Here is a 17,278-nt window from a genome sequence, read left to right on the forward strand (position 1 = left end):
GAGATAGGCACATAGCACAATGGTGCAGAACAGAGAATCAAGAAACAGACCTGCACAAATTGGTGCAACTTATTTTTCACAAAAGCACAGGCAATTCAATGGAAGGGAGACAGCTTTTTCAACAAATGATACTGAAGGAATCAGACATCCATAGACAAAAAAAAAATATGAATCTTGACCTAAATCTTACACATTATACAAAAATAAACTCAAAATAGATCACGCAGTAAAATGTAAAACATCAAACTTAAAAACTTTTAGACAAAAGAGAAGAGGACAAGCTTTTCAGGATCTCGGACTAGAAGAAAGTTCTTATACCAAAAGTATGACCCATAAAAGAAAACAATTAACTCCCAGGAAAAATGCATCCAAAAATAAAAGTAAAAAAGAAAGAAAGAAATACTTAAGACCTGCTGCCAAGTACGTGTACGAGACTAAACTTAACACACCTAAAAGAAGAACGCCGAACTGAGGTGGGAACAAAAACAAACCGAAAAACAAACAAAATGGTCCAGGTCCTGGTCCACAGGAGCACCAGTTGAAACAAGCACAGAACTTTATAAGGGTGGGCAGGCGAAGAATAATTCCCAACGAACTGGAAGCTGAGGAATTCTCAGGACTCCCAAATTGCTGGGTATATTTGAATTCCGAACAGAGTTAGAGAAACCTCAAAACACATGGGGGTAATTATGAAAGGCACCAGAATACTTATGCTTTAGTGGTAGGGCTAGGTTACTTTGGGACCTCCAAACACCACCACCACCAACTTGGGGAAAAAAAAAAGAAAAAAAAACTTTGGAAGAGATCAAGCTGATCTACAAGTAATTTAACTGTCTGTTGAAATAAATTTAATAATATTTCAAAGATAAGAGACAAGTCAAATATTCAAATGATAACATTCTCAATGTTCAGCATTTAGTTAAACAAGGGGCAAAAGATCAATTCAACTTTGCTTGGGCATAAAATTAATCTTCATCTCAAGCAACTGCAAGGGGCAGGGATGTCCATGAATTCAACTCAGAAGACAACCCTTCAGCCTCTCCTTCCAGAATCTGTCTCCATGACAGAAGTAATAGCTGTTTGTAAGCCCAGATCACATGCTTGTAAGTTTTTTTTTACCAGAAAAAAAAAGAAAAAGGGAGCTAACCATTTGGCAAAACTGTGGCCATTGCTGTAAGGTATTATGACTGATCAGGAGCAGAAAAGTATTGTACTACATTAATTACAATCCAGGAGGGCAAAATCTTATATAACTTCATTAGAGAAAAATAGACCCTTATTTTCTTTCCCAATGTATATGTTCAGCAAATTTTCTCTTATTAAAATATGACTTTAATCAAGAGATATATCCACAATCATTAATTAAAACATATTCTTACATACCCAAAGAGCAACTAGAAGTCTTTGAGGCTGTAAAAAATAGGTCAGTTTCTAAATGTGAGAAGGAAGAGATTTCTTTTTTTTTTGGAAGGGGCATGGATATTATTAAAGAGAAAATGGATTGGACTTGAAAATGATCCCTTTAATCCATCCCTTGAGCCTGTTGATCATACTTCACTCAGCTGGAAAAATAATTTAGGACTTAAAAATTGAAATTGTAAAGTATATTATGTTATGTGAAAGTAAGTGCATCTGTTAGAATCTTCAAAGTTAAAGCTCTTGCCTGTGTGCCTTAAGGCTTTGGAAAGATTTGATTCTGACGGCTGTTAGGAAGTCTTAGATTTTGGAAGATACTACTTCCAATCATGTAAGTAACCGAATTTTTTTTTTTAAAGAGAAAGCCAGATGCACACACAAAGCCTTTTCATTATGATGATTGCTATACGGTGATGATTAATCCTCACTTTCAATATCCCATGAAATACTCAGAAAATACAAACCAGATGCAAATGTCACATTGTAAAACAACAAGGGAAATAAAGACATGCGTGGGAGAAGGTCGCCTGCTTGGTGGCTGCAGGAAGTAGGAAGAAACACAAGGCAAACACAGCAATGAACATGGGGGGTCCTAGTATTTTGTGACATCTGCTTGTGACTTCTGGAGAGGGAAGAAGTGTGACTGACTCCAGCTTATCAGGGAACGTGTACTCCATGCAGTCAGATGACCAGGAATTGAGAACGTAAGAGAGAGAAGCTGGAGATCGGCCTTGAGGCTATTCACATCCATGACCTCCTGTCTAGTACCAAAAAAGAGCAACTATTTTTCACCAAATTACTGTCTCTTCTCATGTATATACCTTTAGTCAGAATCAAGATTTGGAAAAAATAATTAAGATAATCCTTTTTAGTGAAAGAAAGAAAACAGAGTATTTTTTTTTTTATTATGCGAAGGGAACTGCATGCTCGTGGCAGAACATCAGAGTCTAATACATCAGTAAGAATCCCCTGAAATGCTACAATTTCAACTTTCACAGTGATCAAAAGAAACCTACATACATTCTTTGCTGCAACAGTACATCTCCAAGAGCTTGCCTGTCAGGAAGCAGAAAGAACAGGTAGAAAAGGGAATGGAAATTGCCTGCAACCTGGGGATGGAACTCTCATCATCCTCTGGCCAAGGACATCATTTGAGGGAACTCCGGGCCTTTCTGAATCTGGAACCCATCAGCAGAGGACTCCTCCATCTGCACCTCAGTTAACCTGCTCGTTCAGTGTGAAAAAGCCATTTCTCCTCCAAATTACAAGACAGGTTTTCTCTACAAAATATTACTCAAACTCTGCCCATCATTTGTATAGTATCTCTCAAAAGTCTCTTATCTAGCAGGCTGTAAGTCCTTTCTAATTTTGCGACCACTTATTCCTCCTTATGGCCGATGGGGAAAATATGCTCTGGGTGCAGGAATCTCTTGGATCAAAATATTTTACAAACATTGCCACTGAAGGGATTTCACTCATAATATTTTTCTATGCTGCTCTTTGCCATAAAATTTTACAAAGAGGTAATAGAATAATTAATAAGTGTAGGCAAATGTTTCCTATCAGATTCATAAGAAACTGTTTTAAAACTGGGTGTCGCATTTTCAACGAGACAGATATTTCATTACAAGTTTTAAGAGAGCTGATTATCTTTAAGATTGTGATACGATTTATAAATTGTGTCAATATTAGCTTCAACGGAAGCTCTTTTCAGCTTTTGAATGTACATTTCACATGATCACAAAATCTGCTTATAAACAAAGGTTTATTGATATAAATTAATATATATCAGGAATAAACATACAAAATAAACAGTTTTTTTTCTCTAATGTTCCATATAACCGATGCATGCTTTTAAATACTATAGGAATTAACAGGAAAGAATAATTCTGACTCATATGATATGAACTAATGTGAAAATATTAAGGAGGAAGTAAATTTTCAAGTATTCTTTAGAGAGAAAATATAGTATATTTCTCTAAACTGCCACTTACATTTTTCAATGATAGAAAAACTGCTTATTTAAGACAATCTTTCCTTGACTACATACCTTAATCAATCAATCAAGAAAATTACCAAAGTACAAGTGAGGGTTTGCTGGTGGGTTTGAGAACTCAATGTTCTACTCATGGAACCACGAATGCAAGTTATAAATGAATGGATCAAGGATCTACCTAGGAAGGGATGACTACCTAACCAGCCGACATTTCATGAATGAGGAGACTGAGACGGAAAGGAATTAGCTTTCCAAAGTCAAGGTCAGTGTGAGGTTATAAAGCCTTTCTCAGGGTTTTTTTGTTTGTTTGTTTGTTTATTAGGTTTTTCCCTGAAATATAGAATGAGGTAAAATCAAATGCCCTCTAGGTATGAGCTTGTACTTCTTAGTTTCCTTTACCACTATCTGATTTTTACCGGAGTGAATTACAAGGGTAGAATACACAGCTGTCCTTGGACGCATCCCAATATCTTGACTGCAACAACAAATATTTATATTTTGAGTATTTTAATGGCAATACTTAGAGAACAAAATAATTATTACCAGGAACTTGAAGACTATCCAATAATGTGTCAAGATCAAATATAGCAACCTTTGCCAAAACTTACATTTTGTAAAACCTACCTTTCTCTCTGCCTACGAATAAGTGAATCCACTCTTCTATGTACTTTGGAATACTTCTCTATTACTTGATAGAAAGTGTTTCTATCAAAGACATGTGTGTATTGTTCATATAAACACTCTGTATCCTTCAGTCACAACAATCTTTAATTCTCATGACAACAGCGAGTAAAGAGATTTATCTTATAGCCTTTTAAACTATACACCTCCAAATTCTTTTTATTAGACTTTCCTAATAAGGACCTTTGGCAATTAAAATTTTGAAAACAATGATATATAAAATCAAATTACGTAAGATATTTAGAAAGAAAGGGAGAGGAGAGCAGTCTTAAGGAAGCATTAAAATTGTTTTCACAGATTCGATTCTTCAAAAAGGAAAATCACTGAAATTGTAGAAAACCAAGACAAGAAAGAAAATTTCAGCTACATGTCTAGTGATGACTGTGTGCAGGAAACTGTGCTAAACACTTGATCATATTTAAACCTTCAAAAAACAGCACAGGAAGTAGTTATTATTATCCTGGTATTATAAATGAGGAAATGAGGCTCAGAGCTGTTTATTCCTCATTCATTTATTCTACAAATAGTTGCTGAATGTTTGCTATGTTGACTGTCTTGTTCTGGGAACAAAGATACGCACAACCCTAAGGTCAAGGAGTTTACAATCTAGCAAGGGAGATAGTCACTAAAAGTAAGCATATTTTCTTGGTCTTGATAAGGATCAAGAGGAAAATCTAGGCAGAATGTGGAATGCTGAGTAATGACATAAAAGTTGGTATTACTATTTTAAACAGGTGATTAGGTTGACAGCTCTCATGTGCTAGCATATGAGTCCAGTGAGGGGAAGAACCATGGCGATGATTAAGTAAGAGTATTTCAGATAGAGAAAACACCAGTGACAAAGCCTCTATAGGAGGATGACCCATAGTGACTCCACTGATAAATAAGGGGGCCCAGGTTTGAATCCTTTCCTTGCCTGTGTTCTTATCAGCTACAGAGTATCACTTCCTGGAACATTATCGTCTTCTCAGTGAACCAAGGCATTGTATATTATGAAGGCATATTATAATGTAATGTATGGTTTGCTTTAATGTAGTGTAATATGATGTATATTTTCTACTTATTATTATGTTATTATAAATTTGTAATTCTAGTAAGGAGCATTCTATATTTGGAAATGGTTTAAAATGAGAATTTTCTGTTTCTGAGCATTTATACACTATAGATACATTCTATTCTAAATTTCAGTGTTTGATTATCCAAATTAAAAAAAAAATCAAACTTTTTATCTTGAAAGATTGCTTAAATTACAATTTTCAGAACACATTCACTACCTTAGTGTATTCATCTTTATTTTTGATCACTAATGGATTTCCTGGAACCAATTTCAAGCTGTGTGTGTGTGTGGTTTCCCTACACCTTCCAGAATTCAGACATCAGCTGGATGTCCTACAATTTATCTCAATTCTGACACTCTTCACCCAGCTATAGCATCAGATTTCACAGGTTAAAAGTTAAGTCCTACAAGGCTAACTCCTCTCCTCCACCTGAGACACCAATTGCAAATTCAGGCTGTCACCTGTGCTTCTGACCAACTGGCTATAGATTGGGGGTTCCCACAATGCCCTGCTTGGAATTCAGATGCAGTCAAAGTTCAGGCTGTTAGATCACAAGGTTCAACTACCCCTTTCTTGGGTTTGTTTAATCTCCTAGAACAGCTCACAGAACTTTGAGACATTTTACTTCCTGGGCACTGGTTCATTATAAAAAATATACATATAACTTACGAACAGCCAGATGGAAAAGATGAGTAAGGCAAGGTATGTGAGAAGGGTCTCACAGCTTCCACGTCCTCTCCAGGGTACCACTTTCCCCACATCCTCATGAGCTCATCAACCTGGAAGCTCCGTGAACCCTGTCCTTTTGGGTTGTTAGGGAGGTCTCATTACGTAGGCATAACTGATTAAATTATCGACGGTTAGCGCTAGAACTCAATCTTAAGCTCCTCACCACTCCCAGGAGGTCAGGGGGTGAGACTGAAAGTTCCTACCTTCTGGTCATGGGTTGCTCCTCAGGCAACCAGTCCCCGTTCTTCAGTGCTTTCCTAAAGTCATTTCGCTAACATCACAAAAGACACATTTATTACTCTCAGCTTTCAGGAAATTCCAAGGGTGTTGGGAGCTGTGAGCCAGGAACCATGGATGAAGATGAAATCTATAAGAGTAATATATTTTGGTCATCTGATTAACCAAATATATATTTTTCTTATAAACTGCAGTATTGCAGTCACTACATTATTTTCAATGTAAAATATACATGATGTAAGAAGTGAAAAAATTTATTTCTCCTGGTTGCTTGTCACTAACCTCACTCCCAGAAATTGCTCATTTTAACAGATTATCACATATCTTATCAAATACCTGATAGAAGATATTGATAAAGACCTCATTCTAAATTGGTCTCTAAAAAGTACTATTTTCTTTCCTCAGTGGAATTTATCTGGTTCCCCATTACTTCACCAACATTGGATTATTTCAGGTGTTTTAAGCTTTAATAATTAAAAACCAAAAATAATAGCTTGTGTTCTTTTCCCTTTGCAATTCATTATTAGTGAGGTTGAACATTTTTTTATAAATGTACCAGTTACTTTTATTTCTTTTTCTGTAAATTGCCTATTCAAAGTCAGCATTTATTTTTCTACTGGGTTGTTCACGTCTTTAAACTTAGATGTATGTGCACACACACACACACACACACGCTTATGTAAAATATTACTACTTCAGCTTATTAGTATTAAAATATATTTATCAATATTTTATCATTTAACTTTTTAATGGAATCTTGTACAGATAGTTTAAATTTATAAATAGATAAATATTTCAATTTTTCAAGGTTTAATATGGACAATTACAAATTATGACAAAATATTGATTTTCCTACAATGTTTCAGCATAAAATTTTCACCCATTATCTTCTGTTCTTACCAACCATGAGAATGACTTTTAACGTGTTCACTCTCAATTAGTCTGTTGCTATAGAACCCAGTCATCATTTTGAATTAATCTTTTCTATGTAAAGCATTTTATACATTTATTTTGATGGATTTTTCACTTTGTCTTATCATTGATATATTCATGTTTATGGAATAACTTATTATTTTTCTCAGTAACGTATCCCCACCTGCTTTTATTTATTTTTCCAAAATGCAGGTAAGACATCTCAAAAAATTAAGTAAAAAAAAAAAAAGAGAGAGAAATCTACAGTCAAACAGGTTAAGGGATTATTGTATAATATACATTCTCTGCCCCTGTTCTGATCATTTCCAGAGACAGTCACAAGTCACATTAAAAGCTCTGAGAAGTCTTGCAGTAGAAAAAAAGAGTTTACCAAGAATTTCTCAAATTTATATAACAATATGTTTTTTCTTATTATGGCCAGATAGCCAATACAAAACCCTCAGAAGGTTTAGTCTGAAGAGAAAACTCATTAACATAATGATGACACTGCTCTTCATTTGGCCTCAAAATACTTCTCCATTTATATCACCCTCTGTGTTGCCAATACATTGACACACTAATCATAAAAAAAACACCTGCCTTTCTTTGCTTTGAGAGCATTCTATTGTACTGGTTTATGTGGTACTTCATTCTCCATGAATTCTTTTTAGACAGATGTGACCTTCATTAGAGGCATAAAAAACGATCCCTACATGAAGACATTCAGTTTCTTCTCTTGAAAAGTAATTGTGCTGCACACTGGAAATTGACACATTGTAACTGACTGCACTTCAATTAAAAAAAAGAACCAGGAAAAAAAAATAGACCATTTTTTTTTAGTTTTGCCTGTTACACGTTTCAATTCCAGCTAAATGATATAAAATGGCCTTTATTTTAGGAAAGATAGCAATAAAAACATAATGTGGAAAAAAAAGGAAAAGTAACCTCTCTTTCAATATGTGTGGCATTTTAGAACACTCATGGTAGCTAGCTGTACAATGTGGAGATGTGGATATTTAATGGTAAAACATCCCATCGACAAGCTCATTTTATGCAGTATTTACATCATGGTACCAATCACAGCACATGGTAGATGTTCAGTTGGATTTAGAACTAACACTCTGTGCAGTGTAAGGAAGGTAGTGGGTACGGCTGCCTTAACTTGTCTCTCTCTGTATTAACACTTCCTCTCTCAGTTACTTATTCTTGTTCTGATTAAATATTTTAAGGTGAGATGTCCTTACTGGTTCTAGTTACTTCCCTGAGAGACAGAAAAGAGAGAGAAAACAATTTTTCTGCCCAGAGGAGGAAAGTAATCAATACCTTAGTTAATTTAGGTCATGATTAAATGAGCACAAGCTATTCACTCATTTACGTGTCTTAAAAATCAATGATTTTAAAGGTGCCATTGAAATGAGTCAGTCAGCCTATACTAAGATGAATTTGTTACTGCGTTTTGGATATAAACATAGAGTACACAGATTATCTTCAGTGTTGTCTTTGAGAAGTTATAAACATTTTAATGATACATTTCTCAGATAAAAAGGGCTTATTCTTCATATAAGACAATTATTATATTTTGTGCCTCTGGCTCACTTTACTTCTCCTTGTATCCCACTGACTTTGTTAAAAAGAACGCCACAGCCCCAAAATGGAGTCACGTTTGCTCGACCACATCAGCAAACCCAGGCTTAGGGCTTGATACTTAACCTAATGGAAACTTCATTTGTCCCCAGAAATGTAGCCTTAACCTGTCAGTCAGGAATTTCCTGGTCTGCACCAATCCAGTTGTCTGTCACGTGGGCCTTCCTTATCCCCTAAAGGAAGATGAGGTGATGTGCCACATAGACCCATTCCATCCCCCGTAGTTTACCTAAACCTGAAATAAACTTTTTTTGCTTGTGACTTCCTTGTCCTTGCTTCTAAAAATCTTTCCCTTTCTGGAGTCCTCTGGATCTCTCCTCTACTCTCTACATGGGATGCTGTCCAATTCATGAATTGTTCAATAAAGCCAATTAGATCTTTAAAATTTACTCAGTTAAATTTTTTTTAACAATATCTTTTTCGTTTTGGCAGAAAGATCTAAACCTGGGATGATAATTAAATGTCATGAGATCTCTGTGATTTCCCAATACTTGTGTTATTTAGAGATAATGCAAATAATTAAATAAAAGCTGTGTTTATATTTAAGTAAAATAAAAAATTAGAAAAGGTAATGTCTAAGTTCCCTACCACATTGGTAATTCTCTAAATTATAAATCTTCCAAAAAAATTTTTTAAAAGAAAGCAGTGAACTTGGCTGCAGTGTACATATGATTAAGAGCCTGAGCTCTGAAGTGGAACATCGAATATTGTTTTACAACTTCACTTCTTAGAAACGAAGCGGCAACGGACATGTGCATTTAATTTACTGGAATAAAGTTTTTCAAAATAGATCTTTATAATCTGATGAAATAAAATTCATATTTTAAGGCAAGACAAGAAAAATTTAAACAAAAATTTTCTCTGCCCATTTGAGCCTCCTCCTTCCCCTCCAGTGTATGTTGTGCACCTTTATTTTGCATTAACCAGACCTCCCCAATGGAAGAAATACATACTTATCTATAAAGATCAATTTTTCTTCTTCTGACACCAGCCAGGAGATTCCTTTAAAGATAGCATTCCTTTCTCAATCCTGTAAGGGTTCACTGATGACCCACCACTCACGTTGTACATGCAGACATCTTTGGTGAACTTTATGCACAATGCCAATAGATCACTTCCCTCACACTTAGCAATTGGTATGGAACAGACTAGATCAGATGACCTGGGCAGATACTGGACTGGCTGTAACTAATGGAAGTTCTTAACCTAAATACTTACTTATGATTTTACTAATGTTACTGGCTATATTACTTACATTCTGCCTATTTTACAAGATTATTTCTTACATTACCAAATGTGTTACTGAGCCTCCAACGAAAATGTTGATGACTAGGTGACCTGAAGCAATTAACCAATTATAGGATTCAGTGAGATCAATGACTGTAACAGTGTAACTCTAGATACGGGAAGAAGCAATAAGAGGCAATTATTTCCTGGACTGTAACAGGCTAGTAAGACAGGTGGTCCAGAGGCTTCAGGCTACTCTTAAGAGGGCTTAGTACAGTAATAGCACATTGAGTGAGTTATCAATGAAATTCTCACCTGACCTGCTAATGAGCTTTTCTAGGGCCATGAGACAAACTGGTCACAAAATGCTTCCCAAATCTTGGTTGAAATTAAGACCAGAAGGGAGGAGATTGTAAAATCAAGAATGTTGCCCATAATCCAGTTCTACAAGAATCAAGTCATTAGCCATTGTAGTGGCTGACCTACAATAGGAATGAAAGGAATTCAGGGTAAAGATCAGGATGAGGCACTGTGCGCTCTAGGAAAATAGACAAAACTGGCCCTAAGATAGTTAGGTATTTTCAGGAGAAAATTTTATGAACCCAGTTTCTTGCATCTTCCCATACCTAGGAAAGCACCAACACCATTAACTAAGATATCTGTTCCCTGAGAATAGCAGTAACCTTCTCCCAAGACGCACACTTCATTGCATGCACTCCTTTGCCAAAATGACATACACACTGGCCTCACCCCTTACATATTCGGAACAGTCCTCAGAGCTTTGTGAAAGACTGTCTCCCAGCTTATAATCCTCAGGTTGACTCGAGCAAAATTTTCCACTTCTTTCTTAGATTGACTAGTGATTATTTTTTCATCCACAAACCCATTTATTGCCTATTTCCATGTCCCCTCTAACATGTCGGATATCAGTAATGGGCACCTTCTCTCTTTTGATCCTGATTAATATGTAGATGACTATTGATTTTCTCATTCATTTCAAAGAAACAGCTTTTGGTTTTATTGACTTTTCTATTCTGTTTCATTTTCTCTTTCACTTAACTTTAATCTTATTTTTATCTATCTTTTTCCTCCCATCTACTTACATTGAGCATAATTTGATCTTCTATTTCTAGTTTCTTAGGATGGCAAACTGGATGCTGATTTTAGACCTTTCTCTAACATAATCATTGAAAGCTAAATTTGCGGCAAAGTACTGCAACCCATAATTTTTGATAATTTGCATTTTAATTTTTATTTAATTCAAAATATTTTAAAATTCCCCACGCTATTTCTTCTTCTTTCTAATTTTTTAGAAGCATTCTTTATTTTTTCTCAGTTTTACTGAGGTATGATTGACATACAGGCACTGTATAAATTTAAGGTGTACAGCACAATGACAGAGAAGTGTTATTGAATATCCAAATACTCATTGATTTTCCAAATATTTTTATTTAATTAATTTTATTTCATTATTGTCAGAGAACATGTTCTGTGCAATATCAGACTTTCACTGAGACATTTTATGATGCTGGTTATTGGCTATCTTGGTGAACATACTATGTGCATTTGAAAAAAAATTTCCTCTGCAATTGCTGAGTGGAGCGTTCTATAAATATTCATTTAGCCAAGTTGGTGGTGCTGGGGTCTTCTATATCCTTGTCCATACAATTTATCAATTTACTGAGGAGTGTTGAAATAAATCTCCACCGAAAGTTGTACATTTATTTGTTGTGGTTTTAGATCTGTCACTTTTTACTTAATGTAATTTGGAGCCCTGTTATTAAGTTCATAAATAAACACTTTGGACTATTATATCTTTTTGATTAATATTTAATCCTTTATTATTATGAAATTCCTCTCCATGCCTATGATAACATCATGTTTTGAGTCTTTGCCTGATATGAATGTAGCTATCCAGATTTATTATGATTAATTTTTACTGTTACATCATTTTTCTTTTTACTTTAACCTATCTTCATCTTCAATTAACATATGATTCTTTTAGACAATATGTAGTTGGATTTTGCTTTTTATTCCAGTTTGAAAATATCTGTCTTTTAGTTGGGGTGTTCAGTCCTACTTTTACTTAATGTAAATATCATATGGTTAGATTTCAGTATACCACCTGGTTATTTGTTTTTAATCTGCTTGATTTTCCTTCATTTACCTCTTTTCTTGTCTTTTTAGATTTATAATTGGGTATATTTTAATAGTCTATTCTATCTCCAATATAGTCTATTAAAAGCCCTCTTTTTTTTAAATTTTAGTGGTTCCTTGGGTTAACAGTATGCATTTTATCATATTGTAATCTATCTTTAAATAATAACAAAGCTCTTCACATATAATGTAAGGAGCATACAACTTAATACACCCATTTATCCCCTCTCATCCTTGTATAATTTTTATCTTACATTTTGGTTCTACTTTTAATTCTACACATTGTATATAAGTACAATAATACATTGTTATTATTTTGCTTTAAACTGTCATTTGTCTTTTAAATGACTTTTAAAATGTAAAAAATTCATCTTTATCCTTCCCCACAAATTTGCCATTTTAGAGCTATTTTCTCCCCCCAGGATTCCATCTGGTGTTATTTTTCTTCTGCATGAAGAATTTCCTTTAACATTTTCCATAATGTAGATTTGTTGGCACTAAATTTTCTTATAGTTTCACCAAAAATATTTGGATTGGCTAAGGATGTTCTTTAGTAGTTTCCTCCAAAAAAGCTTGTATGTTCAAAATTATTCAACTATAGGATTTGATTTTGAGGACTATGAAGTATATTTTTGGCTCACAATTTATTTTCAAAAAGATCATATGACTGTCACACCATTGTCATTTGTTCTTGAATTTTACTATGGAGTTACCAGAGCCTGATTTTTTCCCCTTAAATTTGCCTTAATATTTTCCCCTAATTGCCCATAGAATTTTTTCCTTAATTTTGAAGTTCAGTAATTTAATTAATGTATATCCCAGTGTTCACAAGTTTGGGTCAGTTTTTTCCTCACATATTGAATGCTCTTCTGTGGAAGGCGTCTTTCTCTTTTTTTCAAGGCATCTTTTAGAAAATGGTCCTGAATTATAAATATTTATGTTACTATAATAGTTGAATTTAATTTTAAGGGTTCTGATTGTACATATATTGAATTAATTTTGTGTTTTGTATTTATCATTTCCTCTAAAATTAAATGCATATATATATTTCCAACACATTTTGTTTACTTTTCTCATTTCTAGCTTCTACGTCTCTTATTTCCTTAATGCCTTTTCATCCATGGTTGCTTCAATTTTATTTTATTTCTGTGAAATAAATTTACTTTTTCTCATACTTTTTTTCTGAAGTTCTGCCATCTCCAATTCAACTACTTCTGCTGTCTTTCAAAAATTCCATGTATTCTTGCAGTTTCTACCTTATGTTCTTACTTTTTAGAATTGATTGATTTATATTTCATGAAAAAATGTAATTTCAACTGTCCTTTTCTACATGGCAACATTTATCTAGTGAGTAGTTCTTTATCTGTTATTAAGACATGCTATTCTGTTTCCCTTATTAGTAAACTATTTTTACATAGATATTTTATCAACTTTTAGTTATTCATACTGAACAGACTTTCTACTTCTCCACTTTCTACTCTGTGTCTTTTAAAGTGATTCAATTGGCTATTACAGTCCTGCTATTAATTCGGCATCTATCTATAGTTCTGCCAACATTAAGTTTGCATATTTTTGTTTTTCGTTCCTCTCGATTTTTCCTAAACTTTCACATGCATAAGGGGAAATGCTGACTTCAAATATTCATGTGCATATTCGAATTATCTCTTTTAAGGTTTTTTTAATCACCATGTTTATTTATTATGTTCTATTACAAAATAAACCACTTGATTAAATTTATACAATTTGACCCTTGCAGATCCATGGGTTCTTCATTTGCAGACTCCAGCAACTGTGAATCTAATCAACAGCCACAGACCTAGTAAACATCTGATATGAGCATCCGTGGATTTTGATATCCATGTGGGCCTCCTGGAACCAATCCCCTGGGAATATAAAGGGGTGACTGTATTCTCAAAAGTACTTGGAACTCCCCACTGTATTTCTCACATTTTGACCTTCCATCATATGCTTTTTGGAAAACATTTCCAAGTATTTAATTAAATGGCAACAAAATCTCAGCAGTTTACAGAACTAAGTTAACTCCTAAATCCAGAGTCCAAAGTCCAAAGTCCAAAATCCTTCTACCTCAATCACCAAGATTTCACATTGTCTTCTTGTGTTGTACTATTTTTCTCAGGCATATGTAAGGATGGACTATAAGTGTTACAGTGAAGGCATGAGAGTTTTCTTTTTTTCCTTTTGTTTTGAAAATCCCCAAAGTATATATACATCCATTTGTGTTATGATGTTCCAGAATGGCTACCCAATGCCACATTTTTTGTAAGTCTTGTTTTCTGTTTCAGAAACATTTGAGAAAAAGGGGCTGTGGGGAGACATAATGAGGTAGGGACTGCCTGCGGGCATCGCTTCATAAAGCAGGCTGGTTAAGAGAAATATATTTGAGAGTCCCTGCTTCAAAGCCCCTATGTGGGAGTAATTGATAGGCTAATGTAAATTCTAATTGCCATAAACAAAATCAGCATAATTTAAGACATTTAAAAATATCTTACTACACTAACATACTTTACATCTATAATGACTTTTAGCTTTTTCTTCTTCTTTCTATATTTGCATATTCACATATCTCCTCTGAAAACATATCCCACTGAAGGCATATTTCAAACTCAAATTTGTTTTTGTTTGTGGGATTTGAAAGATACAGCAATGACTGGGTCATAAATTTTGCCCTGTGATTGGATTCATCTTGTTTCCATGGTGATTAACAGGGAGCCCAGTTGCCAGCCTATTATATATAACTTACATGCAACACTGGAACTGGAGCCAGACTTTAGTTAACTGTACTTCTGCTGAAAAGAAACTTAAATGTTGTTGTTCCTACTAAGGCCTGGCTTATTGAAATACTTAATAATAGCACTTTTTCTTACTTTTTTCGTATCTACCCCACCACCTCCTTGCTAATAAGAGTAGGTGAGACCTTGATCCCCAGAAGACACCAGTTCCGTAAGAAGTCAGCTTTGCTTTGGAGGGAAAAAAATGATCTTCTAGTTTTTGGAGGGGAAAGGAATGGATCAGACAGGAAGGTGATTAGAACGCATTAACAGGATAATATCATCCCATACTGCGATAAAAGGGTCATAGTTTCTGAATGCAACAGCTTCGGGGAATAAGATGTACATTCTTCTGCCTCTGTTTTTTAAAGAATTTCCCCTGAGCAATTCAAAATAGGAAACAAATTGTCAGAGCAGTCCATAAGACAAGGAGAATTTCATGCTCAGCATAGCATGTATATTTTATATTTCTCTCTGTTTTCTTTTAAACTCAACCAATGACTGTCTGATTTACGTGGCACATCCATTCAGGCTGCCGGTAGTGGTGAGCCCTGGGTGTAGGTAAGAAGGTGATGAGAGAATGTAAACAATAATGAAATTCATTATAATCTGTCTGATTTTAATTAGCACCATGAACTGGCAGTTTTGAACAATTGCAGCGATGAAACACACCTCTGTGCCAGGATGGACAGCTCCCACCATCTGCACTGCCATCAACATACCACTGATTGAGGAATAATTGATACCAGTTCAATCTCTCTGGCCATTTGAAGCTTGAAGTCGATTCATCAGGAAAGCTCCTGGGAGTGGTAGTCTCTGAGTCCTTTCACCTTCAAACATGCTTGTTTGTTTTCACAGCCTTCATAACTAAAGATAACATTGACTCGATGCAAAATTATTTAGCCACATTTTCTTTCCTATATTAACTTAAAGGTGCCAATTCATTGCTTTCTGGAATAGAGAGGTACTCGGAGACGCTGATGCCAATCTGAACTTCTTAGTCATAATTGCTTGGATGCCTAATTGATTTTTGGTTTTGGAAAGCTGATGATTTTTATATTTACACTTTTTAATTAATAGATTTTTTTGAGTAGTTTTAAGACTACAGAAAACTTGAAAGGAAAGAGCAGTTTCCTTCTCCCCACTCACTCTGCCCCTCTTACTGTCTCCCCTATTAACATCTTGCATTAGTGTGTGACATTTGTTATAATTGGTGAGTCAATATTGATAGATTATTATTACATGAGTGTCCATAGCTTACATGAGGCTTCACTTTTTGTATTGTACATTCTATAGTTATTGACAAATGTATAATAACAGGTATCCACCATTACAGTATCACATAGTACAGTTTTAGTGCCCTAAAAATGCTCTCTGTTGTGTCTGTTCAATTGTCCCTTCTCCCCCACCACTGATATTGTTACTGTCAGCGTAACTTTGTCTGTATGTGACTATTTCAAAATGGCTTCTTTCACTTAGCAATAGGCATTTAAGATCCCCCCATGTATTTTCATGATTTGAAACCTCGTTATCTTTTTAGTATTGAATAATATTCCATTGTCTGGATGTATCACTGTTTATCAGTTCACTTACTGAAGGACATCTTGATCGCTTCCAAATTTTTGACAAATATGAATAAAGTCCCTACAAACATTCATGTGCAGGTTTTTGCATGGACATAAAATTTCAACCTTTTTGTGTATATACCAAGGAGAGAGATTACTAGATAACATACTAAGAGTATATTTTGCTTCGTAAGAAACCACCAAAGTATCTTCCAAAGTGGCTGTACCATTTTGCATTCCCATTAGCAATAAATGAGAGTTCCTAATGTTCCACATGTTTGTCAGCATTTAGTGTTGTCAGTGTTTTGGATCCTTAGCCATGCTAATAGATTTTCAGTGGTATCCTGTTATTTTAATTTGCAATTTCCTAATGAAATGTGATGTTGAACACCTTTTAATTTGCTTATTTGCTATCTGTATATCTTCTTGAAAAAGTATTTGTTCAGGTCGTCTATGAATTTTTTAAATTGAGTTGTTTATCTTCTTATGGTTAACTTTTTTAGACTTCTTTGTGTATTTGGATATTAGTTCTTTAACAGATATGTGTTTTGCAAAGATTTTCTCTGTGTCTGAATTGTCTTATTCTCTCAACAATGTTTTTACAAAGAAAAAGTTTTTAATTTTAAAGAAATCTAACTTTTATTTTTTTTTACTTTCTTGATTTTTAGTTTTTGTATTTATTTTAAAAAATCATCCTCAAATCCAAGGTCATCTAGATTTTCTCCCACATTATCTTCCAGGAGTCTCATATTTTTGCATTTTATATTTAGGTTTGTGATCTATTTTGAGTTCATTTTTGTGAAGGCTGTAAGATCTCTGTCCAGATTCTTCTTCTTCTTCTTCTTCTTCTTTTTTTTTTTTTTTTGC

The sequence above is a fragment of the Camelus ferus genome, chromosome 3, assembly GCF_009834535.1.
Source record: "Camelus ferus isolate YT-003-E chromosome 3, BCGSAC_Cfer_1.0, whole genome shotgun sequence".
Taxonomy (NCBI): Eukaryota; Metazoa; Chordata; class Mammalia; order Artiodactyla; family Camelidae; genus Camelus; species Camelus ferus.